This window comes from Pinus tabuliformis, chromosome 8 (genome assembly GCF_031772625.1).
Source record: "Pinus tabuliformis cultivar Carrire ecotype Pingquan chromosome 8, CPIR1, whole genome shotgun sequence".
Classification (NCBI taxonomy): Eukaryota; Viridiplantae; Streptophyta; class Pinopsida; order Pinales; family Pinaceae; genus Pinus; species Pinus tabuliformis.
Window position 1 is genome coordinate 892428579 of NC_142294.1, and position 11285 is coordinate 892439863.

Consider the following 11285-nt stretch of genomic DNA (forward strand, 5'->3'; position numbering starts at 1 on the left):
GGTTGTTAGTCAAGCATCTTGTGAGGATATCTGGATGAGGAAGATCCTTGTTGTGTTATTTAGTCAGCATATGGGTCCTACAGTGATTTACTGTGACAATCAGAGTTGTATCAAACTCTCTGAGAATCCATATTTTCATGATCGGTCCAAGCATAATGACATCCGGTGTCACCATCTACGAGATTATGTGCAGAGGAGAATCATGTTGCTAGAATACATTCCTACAAAGGAGTAGGATGTAGATATTTTGAAAAAGGCATTGTCAAGATGAAAATTTGAGTTTCACAGAGGCAAGATCGGGGCAGCAAATAATCCCTTTCTTGTTGAGAGGGAGTGTTGAAAATGCAACAAGAAAATACTAATTTAATTTTGTCCTTGAATTAAATTGTAATTCCAATTCTCATAGCAACTTGTAATAGTTAACTTAGTTAGCAAAGTTAATTTGAGTTGGGAGTCTAACTAGAGCCATGTAGAGTGTCTCCCACTTTTTAGGAGCCTTGGTTTGAGTTTATTTTGAGTTTTAATTATTTAATTCAGTTTAATTGAGTTAAATTCAATAAAACTAGTTCCAACTGATGGAGGATTTATTGGGAGATCCAGTTGTGGGGTGTAGCCCGCAATGGTAGGGTTTAACCATCACTGCTCAACCAGTAAACTGGAGATTCACTCATAATTAACTCATTCATGTCAGATCAAAGAAAGACCCAGTTGAGATTGGAGTACTAGGACAATGTGTTAGGCCCCTATACTACTAGTGTAACCCCTTGTTGTTATTAGTACAACCCCCTTATTATATTGATGTACCCATGTAGTGCCCATATTGTTACTATTGTGCCCCATAGAAGCCCACTATTGTTATTATTGTGCCCTTACATTATTATTGTTATGTTGGCCCTGATTATATTATGACCCCTTAGACTCCTATATATAGAAAGGAGGTCTTTTAATTTGTATCATTCAAGAATTTTTCATTTGTGTAATGTAAAGGAGGTTGCCCCCTCGAAGAGGCTGAATTCTAAGGCGTTGATCTATCTTTTCTATCTTTTTGTGAGCTGGTTTCATAACACAATGTACTATCAGTTGTATAATCATCTAAATTGTACAAGTGGTGCATGCAATAAGAGGAAGGCATATGAGGATTGCGCAATTCATAGTTAAGGAATTTCCCAGTTAAATATGGGCTAATTCATTAGGAAACTGCGCAAGAAAATAAGAGCTTGGCAGGCAACATATTTGGCTAAGTATTGGTTGGAGTTTGAATCAGAGAGCGCTCAACTCTGAACTTAACACACAAAACACAAAACTTGCTTCATTTGATTGCTGAATAGGTTTTTATACATAGCAAGGAAGCGTCTGGAGTTCGGTGGGGCGGTGGCTTCTCCAGGAAGCTGTCTATCCTCCAATGTGTCCGCCGAATCCTCCAGATCAATCTAGCAGCTGCATTAATGGCGGGTGGTTGGAATTAATATCTTCCAACACTCCCCCTTAATTCCAACCATATGACAAATATACTATAGCACAATATACAAGACACTATACTCTTAATTGTCATGCCTGCTGGTCTAAGTCTCAGCTAGGCTTACAATATAATCTTGATTTTCTACAACACATAACTTACTTCTACAAAATTCAAAATTTGCCTTCCCAAGAGGCTTAGTGAATATGTCAGCTACATTCTCATTTGTATTACAGTACATTAGAGAAATTTCTTTTGATTGGACCTTTTCTCTTACAAAATGATATTGTGTGTCTATATGTTTTGACCTTGCATGACATATAGGATTGTTCCCCAGTTTGATGGTGCTTTGATTGTCACATCTGATCACTGTAGGTTCTTGTTGACCTTCACCAACATCTTCAAGTATTCTTCTGAGCCATATAGCTTCACAGGTGCCACTACATAATGCTTTATATTCTGCTTCAGTTGATGACAAGGAAACTGTTGCATGTTTCTTGCTGCTCCATGATATAGATCCCGATCCTATATTGAAGACGTATCCAGTGGTGGATTTCCTGTCATTTGGATTTCTAGCCCAGTCAGAATCAGAATGACCTGTCAATTCAACATTACAAGCATTAGTATATTCAATACCAAAATTGATAGTTCCCTTTAAATATCGAAGGACCCTTTTTGCAGCTATCCAATGGCTTTCATGAGGCTTAGCCATGAATTGACTAAGTATGCTTACTGCATAAGCAATGTCTGGTCTGGTGGTAGTGAGATAACTCAGACTTCCCACTAATTGTCGATGCAATGTTCCATTCACCTCTTTTGTTCCATCATCACTTCTTAATTTGATATTTTGTTCCAATGGAGTACTCATTGCTTTACATTCATTCATATGAAATCTCTTTAGTACTTCATTTGTATATTTGCTTTGTGTAATTAAGGTTCTTCCATCATTTCTCCATACTTCAAGACCTAGACAATAGTGCATCTCACCAAGATCCTTCATCTCAAATTCCTGTGATAACTTCATTTTTATATCTGTAATTAATTTATCAGCACTCCCTATTTTTTTTTTTTACAAATTCGGTTGCTATATTAATCTCTGAAAAAAAAGAGGGAGTCAGGACTCCTGAAATACAATAGATGCCGAAGGAATTCAGGATCTGAGGAGTTACATAGCAGAAAGTTCTCCTTAATCCTGCTTGTTCTAGTTTTAAGAAATTCTCGACAGGAGTAGATTCTTACAAATTGGAACAGCAGAAATTGACATTGACAAATCATTTCTAATCTATGCTAATGTGGTTGTGATGCTGTGCTATATATTCCTCCAACATTTCTTCACATTCCTTATGACTGGCGCTTGAGGGATTTGAGATTTCGCTGTTGGAGATATTCTTCATAAAATTCAGGGCCGCGATGAGCTCTTTAGCCTGGCTGCCTCTTATAGACCAATGATTGAGCTGATGAGGGAGGGGAATGATCCTATGCTGGATAAGATAGAAGGTATTGGAAAACTGCCTATGAGCGTTAACAAACAGGGATACAGATAAATCCTCTCGGTCACCAGAGTTCGGCGTGATAGCAATCAAATGGTCTAATGAAATCAAGGACGCTGAGTGGTAACGATGAGAAGGGCAGGTTGGACGAAAGTCGACCTCGGGGAAAGAAAGGGAATCCGGAGAGAGACAAAGGATGACTTGGAGACTTCTCATAAGATTCATAAAGGCGAGAGTGTGAAGAGAGAAGGTAACGATAGAACGCAAAAGGAACAGAGCTTTGGGAGAGTCGGATCTGCACCAAATCCTGTTGCATTTAAGGTAATTGATGGATGTCTGGGAGAGTTGAGACCACTTCTTTGTGTCAGGGAAGGTTGGATTGATGCAAGGTGAACAGAATCGGTTCATGGCAGAGATTGATGACTCACCACAGCGTTGCAACATAAGCTGCCCATAGTCCTTTCGCAAGCCTTGTTTGCGTGCCTGTCAGCATGCTTATTGAGATTACGGAGAATGTGATGATACTGCAAGTTGCCCAATGTTTGATTCAAGAGCTGGCATCTCTGGATGACCTGCTGAAGGAGGATGTTGGGAGACTCTTTTTGTTGGATCATAAGGCTTATGACCACCGAGGAATCTCCAAAAATCTTTGTTGTTCTTATTCCAAGCCTGTTGAGCTGCGTTAACCCCTGATAAAGAGCCAACGCTTCTGCCCGATTGTTGGATAAGTTCCCAAGACCCCATTCGTAATAGAGAACGCATTCCCCATTAGCATTAAGGATCAGGCCTCCTGCTCCAGCTATACCTGGGTTTGACTTAGATGCTCCGTCAAAGAACAGGTAGTAGCTGTTGCAGTTTTGTAACCAGTTGGCAAACTCCTCCTCTTTTAACCTGATTTTCCAAGGATGGATTTCCTGATTGCGCTGGACTTTCCCTGTATTACCTTTCTGAATGTTGTTGTTTTTATCCAGGATGTAACTGATGAAGCTTCTTTCCTCAACGCTGTACTTTGTTACATCGATGTTGCTATGTGTTTTGACTGAAATGGTTTCGAGAGCAAGATTATTTGCCTTGTTGCTGACAATTCTTGATGCCGTATTTTTATCCTTAAAAATTCTCTGGTTTCTTGCTAGCCAGATACTCCACAGCATGGTGTAGGGGAGGGTATTCCATACTCTCTTCACTAGGTTGCTTCCCTTATTTCCCCAGGGACAACTCTTTTTCCAGGCAAGGATCACTTCCCCTATTGATTGCTGGGAAGTCCATGGTAACTTATCAACGAGGTCTAAATTTTTCCAACAGTCCATAGCATAGGAACAGTCGACAAAAAGATGATGCATGGTTTCTTCAGCGCCACAACAATTGGGGCAGCGAGATGGACCGTTAATACCCCTCTTTTGCAGGTTCTCTGCTGTTAAGATTTTCCCTTTTAGAAGGGTCCATGTAAAGAATTTGATTTTAGGCAGCGCCTCTGATTTCCAAACGATTCTCCATTGATTCCATAATGGCATGTGGAAGGTGTTGTAGCTGATATGCTGATGTCCTGCTTGAATAGAGTAGTCCGATCCTGAGGGGTCCCAACGGAAGCCGTCCTTCTCGTTTTTTTTAATAGGTGCTTTACTATGGAGCAGAGACAAAAGAGCGGATAAACTGAAATTAATATCACTGGGGATAGCAGGGAAAGTCCATCCAAGCCAGATGTGAGACAAAGGGTCCCATCTAGAGATTTGATCAAGATGAAAGATCCCTCTGTTGTTGAGGAAAGTCAAGATAGGAATAGCTTCATCATGCCTGTTTATTGGCTGTTGTCCCAAGATTTTATCAGCCCCAATGTTTATGCTAGATCCTCCCCTAGGGACTTTAGAAATATTCTGAGTCATCATAGGAATAGCTTTTTTGCATAGTCGCCAAATTTTTGAGGAGTCCCTATTGGGGATATCAGAGTCTAGAAGCTGTTGTCTGGGGAAGTTCAGATATTTGCTTTCCAGAACCCGTTTCCACCACGCCGGAGGACCAGTGATGAGCCTCCAAACTATCTTTCCTCCGAAGGCAAGATTAGTGAAAGTGGGTGACCTAACACCGAGACCCCCTCTGTCCTGTGCCTGAATGACTTGTTTCCAACTGACAAGGTTGAATTTCTTCTTGTCGTTTTTTCCCCCTTGCCAGAGAAAATGTCGTAGGACAACTTCCATTTTGTGTAGGAAAGAAGCTGGGGCTTGGAAGAGAGAAAAGCGATAGAGGGGTAAAGAAGAAATACCTGATTTAAGAAGGGTGAGACGGCCTGCTGGGTTGAGCCACATTGAACCCCATTGCTGAACTTTCCTCTTCATCTTGTCAATGATGCTGTCCCAAGTTCCTGCTTTCAATGGTCCTAGGCTCACTGGCATGCCCAGGTAAGAGAAATGAGTCCAGTCTAGATTGCAAGAGACTCCAAAAATATTTGCAATGTTGTGAATGACCTGATTTGAAGCGTTCCATCCATAGATACAGCTTTTTTGCTGGTTGATCAGGCCTCCGGAGTACCCCATAAATTGGTCAAGAAGAGACTTGAACCTTCGTGCTATGGTGGTGGAGGCTCCTCCAATGAGCAAGGTGTCATCAGCGAACTGTGAGTGGTTGATATTCTTGGCTCCATTTCCAAATTTTATACCGGTAATGAGACCCACTCTTCTGTTGTGGTTCAGAGCTTGACTGAAGGATTCCGCCATGAGAATGAAGAGATAAGGGGAGAGGGGGCAGCCCTATCTGAGACCCCTAGAGGATTGAAAGGCATCACCCAGCCTTCCATTGACGAGAGGGGAGATCCATGGTCCAGAGATGCAAGCAGAGATAAGACTGAGGAAGGGCGACTCAAACCCCATCTTCTTTAAAACAACAAAGAGGAAGGAGTGCCTAACTCTATCAAATGCGTTGGCCAGGTCAAGTTTGAGGATGAATCCTTTCTCCTTCCTGGATAGACTCGAGTGAATGGCTTCTTGCACAAGCAGAATAGAGTCAGTGATTTGTCTGTTGGGCAAGAACCCTCCTTGATTTTCAGAAATCAAAGAGGGAAGGAGAGGTTTGAGTCGAGATGCTAGGATTTTGGACAAGATTTTGTAAGAGGAATTACAGAGGGATATGGGCCTAAACCGAGAGAAGGAAGAAGGTCGGTTTTCTTTAGGGATGAGGGCAAGGAAAGTTGCATTAGTGTAACCACCTATCTTACCCTTCCGCTGAATCCACCTGATCATCTTGATTAGATCCTTTTTTATTAAACCCCAGAATGCCCTGTAGAAACATATGGGGAATCCATCAGGCCCGGGCACCTTATCAGGATTCAGAGTCCAAATCGCACTTCTTATTTCCTCCTCTTCGATTTCTTTATTCAGGCTGTCATTCATGTCCTTGGTGAGACCTTTAGGGAGGTGTTGAAGAAGGTCATCATAATCCTCTTCTCCTTTGGTTTCAGTAAGCAGATCTCTGTAGTATTCTGTAGCAGCGTTTCTAATGGCCTCTTGAGTGTTTTGCTGATTTCCCTCCTTATCCAAGATTGAACAAACATTATTCCTGAGTTTTCGAGCTGTGGCCTGCTTATGAAAAAATGTTGTATTTTTATCTCCACCTTGGAGCCAGAGTTGCCTAGATTTTAGCCGCCATTTGGATTCTTCTTCCCTACTTATATGACTCAGTTGAGAGTAGAGGTTCCTTTCTTGCTCCATACTCTGCTGGGAGAGTCCTTGTTCTTCTATCATTCTCTGGATATTCTCTAGATCACTCTTAACTTTCTTTTTGGTCTCCTCAGGTTCCTTATAATTAACTCTTGCCCATTCTTTGATAGCCTGCTTGACTTTTCTTTGTTTGGTTTCCCAAATGAAACCTGGTGATCCTTCTACATGTTGATTCCACGTTCTCTGGACAATTTCTCTAACAGCTGGAACCTCATTCCAGAGGGGGCTATATTTAAACGGAATGGGCCCAAGGGGACAATGAGTTTCCAGCGTGAGGGTAATGGGATAATGATCAGAGGCAGATGAGGTGAGAACGTTGGCATATCCCACGGAGAAAGAGGAAAGGAAAGAAATATTGATGAGAAACCTGTCCAGTCGTTCCATTATGTTGCCCGAGCCAAGTCTGCGGTTGCTCCAAGTGTACCTACGGTTTTTTGGGGCCACGTCCACTAGATCGTGGTCTTGAATGATAGCCTCCAGCCGGCCTCTGAAGGGATCTGGAGAAAAGGTGCCTCCCCTTTTTTCATTAGCATGCAGTATGAGATTGAAGTCACCTGCCACTATGATATTTGAGCTTAGCTCACCATCGATACTAGCCTGAAGGTCGCCCCAACATGTTTCCTTTTCTCTGTAGTGGTTGGGGGCATACACGTTGTAGATAATTACAGTTTGGTTATTTGTTCTGCTATCAAACGTTGTTCTGATCCAATGCTGCTGTAGATTTACTGAGATGCAGTTCCACTTGTTGTGATCCCAGAGGGTGGCTATGCCTCCCGAAGCTCCTCTTGCATCGCTGACACACCCTTTGTATTGATTCTGCTGGTCTATAATGCCTCTCATTACTTGCTGATCCTGTTTTGTTTCCTGAATCAGTAATATTTCTGGCTTTTCACTGTGGATTAAATCTCTGAGGGCGGAGATTTTGGAGGGGTGCCCTAACCCCCTACTGTTCCAAGACAGTATTTTCATCATTGGATACTTGGCGTGCGGAGAGGTGCTCGCCTCTCTTGCTCTTTGTGGTTTGTTTCTTTTTCTTGATGTCCCTGAATGAAAGACTCTATTGGGGTTTGAGTTCCCATGGCTATATCTTTCTGAGCGTTCTCGTCCCTATGTTGCTTAGCTGATTTTCTACCAGGTCCAGGTTTCTTATGGGTATCGCTGGCAGTTCCATGTTCTTTAGTGCTGCTTCTGGTATGTCTAGGAAAAGAGGGTTCTAGAGAGGCTTGTGATGAGGTGATCAGAAAGGGAGGGGGATCAGAGGGCTCGGAAAGGTTCAGGGGGGGCTGAGGAGGATCCATAGAGGATGGATCAAGGGAAGATAAGACTAGGAAGGGATTAGAGGAAGAGGGGATCGGTGGATCAGGAGAGGGGTGGATAGATGAAGGAGGGGAGGATGAAGATGGTCGAGAAGCAGAGGGAGCTGGAGGAACTGATTCCTGGGAGGGTTTCGGTGGAGGGGCAGACTTCTTCTTTTTGACCGATTCCCATTGGCCCTCTTGATCGCCGCTTTCTGCATCAACAAGTTTAGGGCATCTATTGGTGAAGTGTCCATATTCATGGCATACCTTGCATTTAAAAGGAATCTGCTCGTAATCCAGCTGCTGGATATGGCTCCATTCGTCCACTTTCAGTTTTATTGCTTCTGGTAGACCTTTGCCAAGATCCACTTCGACACAGATCCTTGCGCAGGCCTGCATGTTATCTTTTGGCTCACTGCGATCGATGTATTTGCCCACTGCATTCCCGATGGCACGAACAGACTCATCTCCCCAGCAATGGAGGGGGAGGTGAGGGAGACGGACCCATACCGGGACAGCACTGGGGACGTCCAGTTCAGGGTCAAAGTCTGGAGTCCATTTGTTGAGGTAGAGGCCCCTGGAGTCCATAAAATAGGGCCCGTTTCTGAAGATTAAATCCTTATCCTCTTTGGATTCAAAGTGAAAAGTGAAGTACCCTTTCCCACAGAACCTGATGGAGATTTTCCCTTGGATCTTGTCGGCCCAGTTTCTTTCAACCCATCTTTGTACAGTTCTAGGAGAAGGCCAGAGGCCTGTAAATTGTCCTATGAGACCTTTTTCAGCAAGAGACAAAGCCGCCATGCGTGGCAAGGCCGGAGGCAGCTGAACTTCCTGGAGCACATCTAGCTTCTTGACAAATCTTGACAGAGCAGGCCTGGGGCGCTGCGGAGGTAGGGATTTCACCAGTTCAGAGAAAGCTCGCTGAGAGTCGACCCCCTCCAGAGGCGGATCCGAGGGGGCCATGGCCGGAGGCCAACGCCCAGGCAGGCGCAGAGATCGCAGGGGAAACACAGCAGAGGGCTCACGCGCGCAGCAGAGAAGAGCTCAATGTTCACGCCTAATTCTATCAGCAGTCCCTATTATTATTAGATCATAAACATATATAGAAAGTAATACTATATCCCCATTTCTGTCTGTCTTGGCATACAAATTAGGATCATTTTTACTCTTTTTAAATCCTTGCTGAAAGAAGAATTTGTCGATTTTCTCATACCAATATCTGGGGACCTGTTTAAGTCCATATAAGGCCTTTTTTAACTTGCATACAAGATGCTCTTGACCTTTCTTTACAAATCCTTCTGGTTGAACAAGATAAATATCTTCTTTTAAGTCACCATTTAGAAAAGCTGACTTTACATCTAATTGATGTAGCTTCCAATCATATTTAGTTGCTAATGCTATCATTATTCTGATTGTATTCATTTTTGCAACTGGAGCAAAGGTATCTTCATAATCTATTCCTTCTTTTTGTGAATAACCTTTTGCAACCAATCTTGCCTTATACTTGTCTATGCTACCATCTGCATTAAATTTTGTCTTGTACAACCATTTTGATCCTATAGGGACTTTATTTTCAAGTAATTCTGTTAATTCCCAAGTTTAATTTTTCATTATAGAATCATATTCTTCTTTCATAGCTTCCATCCATTCTTTATGATTTTTGGCTTGTTCATAATTTAAGGGCTAAAAAACAGTCGTTACTTGAGACATTAAAGCATAATCTTTATACCTGATGGGGGCTTGAATCTGTCGTATTGACCTTCTTAGAGGTTCATTACTTTGTGGAGTACCTTCTCCTTTTCTTCTCTGTGGAGTGCCTTCATTTCTTTATGGACTTTGATTCCTTAATGTATCTTTTGGAATGTCCTTGTGTTCTGGTTCTTGAGTTGATTCCACAACATCTTCTTCTTCCTTAAAGTTTTCATAAGAAGACTGCCATGTATTATGTTCATCTTCTTTTATTTGTTTATCTACATGCTCATGAAATATAACATCTCTACTTGCAAAGACCTTGTGAGTACTTGGATCATACATTTTATATGTTTCTTGATCAATGCAATATCCAATAAAAATACATTTGATGGCTTTGGAATCTAACTTTCTCCTATCATCTTTAGGAATATGAGCAAAGGCCTTGCATCCAAATATCCTTAAATGACTAACTTTAGGTTTAAAGCCATAAAATGCTTCAAATGGTGTTTTGTGCTCAAGATACTTAGTAAGGCTTCTATTTTTAAGATATACAGTTGTATTAATGGCTTCATCCCAAAAACTATTAGAAAGTCCTTTACTTTTTAACATACTTCGAGCACATTCAACTAATGTTCTATTCTTTCTTTCAGCTACTCCATTTTGTTGAGGTGTATGTGGTACTGTAAATTGTTGCATAATTCCATTTTGTTTGCAATATTTGATGAAAGTTCCTGAAGTGTACTCACCACCTTTATCTGATCGAAGAATTTTAATGCTCTTTCTTGTTTGCTTTTCAACCATATTCTTGAATTCTTTAAAGTATTCAAACACGTCACTTTTGTTTCTTATAAAGTATACCCAGGTGTATCTAGTGCTGTCATCAATAAAAATAAGAAAGTAATATGCTCCACCAAGTGACTTAGTTTGCATTGGACCACATACATCAATATGCACTAGTTCAAGTATTTCACGTTTTCTTCTATTTTCATGCATAGGAAATTCTTCCCTATGTTGTTTTCCTAATGCACAACCTTCACATTCAAAGTGTTCACCCTTAATAATTGGAAGACCTTCTACCATCAATTTCTTTTGTAGTAACATTAGGTCATTATGATTTAAGTGTCCATACCTTTGATGCCAAAGTTCTATAGTTGACATGCATGTTGATGCCAAAGCTTGATGCCCATTCTTCATTACATCCAACTTGTATAAGCCTCCAACTCTCATTCCTTTTGCAACAACTTTGTAGTTGTCCTGCACATCCTTTACCAAACAATGTGATTTCACAAATTCAACTTTTAAATGTTGATCTGTGATAGTAGAGACTGAAATTAAGTTCTTCTTTAATCCAGGAACATACACCACATTTTGAATTTGTTTTTCTTGTCCATTAGGCATCATAACACTTATATTACCATATCCTTTAATTTCATGTGATCTATTATCTCCTAAATAGATGTGTCCACCATTATTAATCTCATGATAAGTATCAAACCAATCTCTTTTGCATGACATATGGATTGATGCACCAGAATCTATAAACCAAGCATTATCATCATCAGTTTCTATTGATAAAGCAGCATTGGACACAAACAATTTAAGATTGCTAACATCTTGACTAATTGCTTCATCTCTATCAACA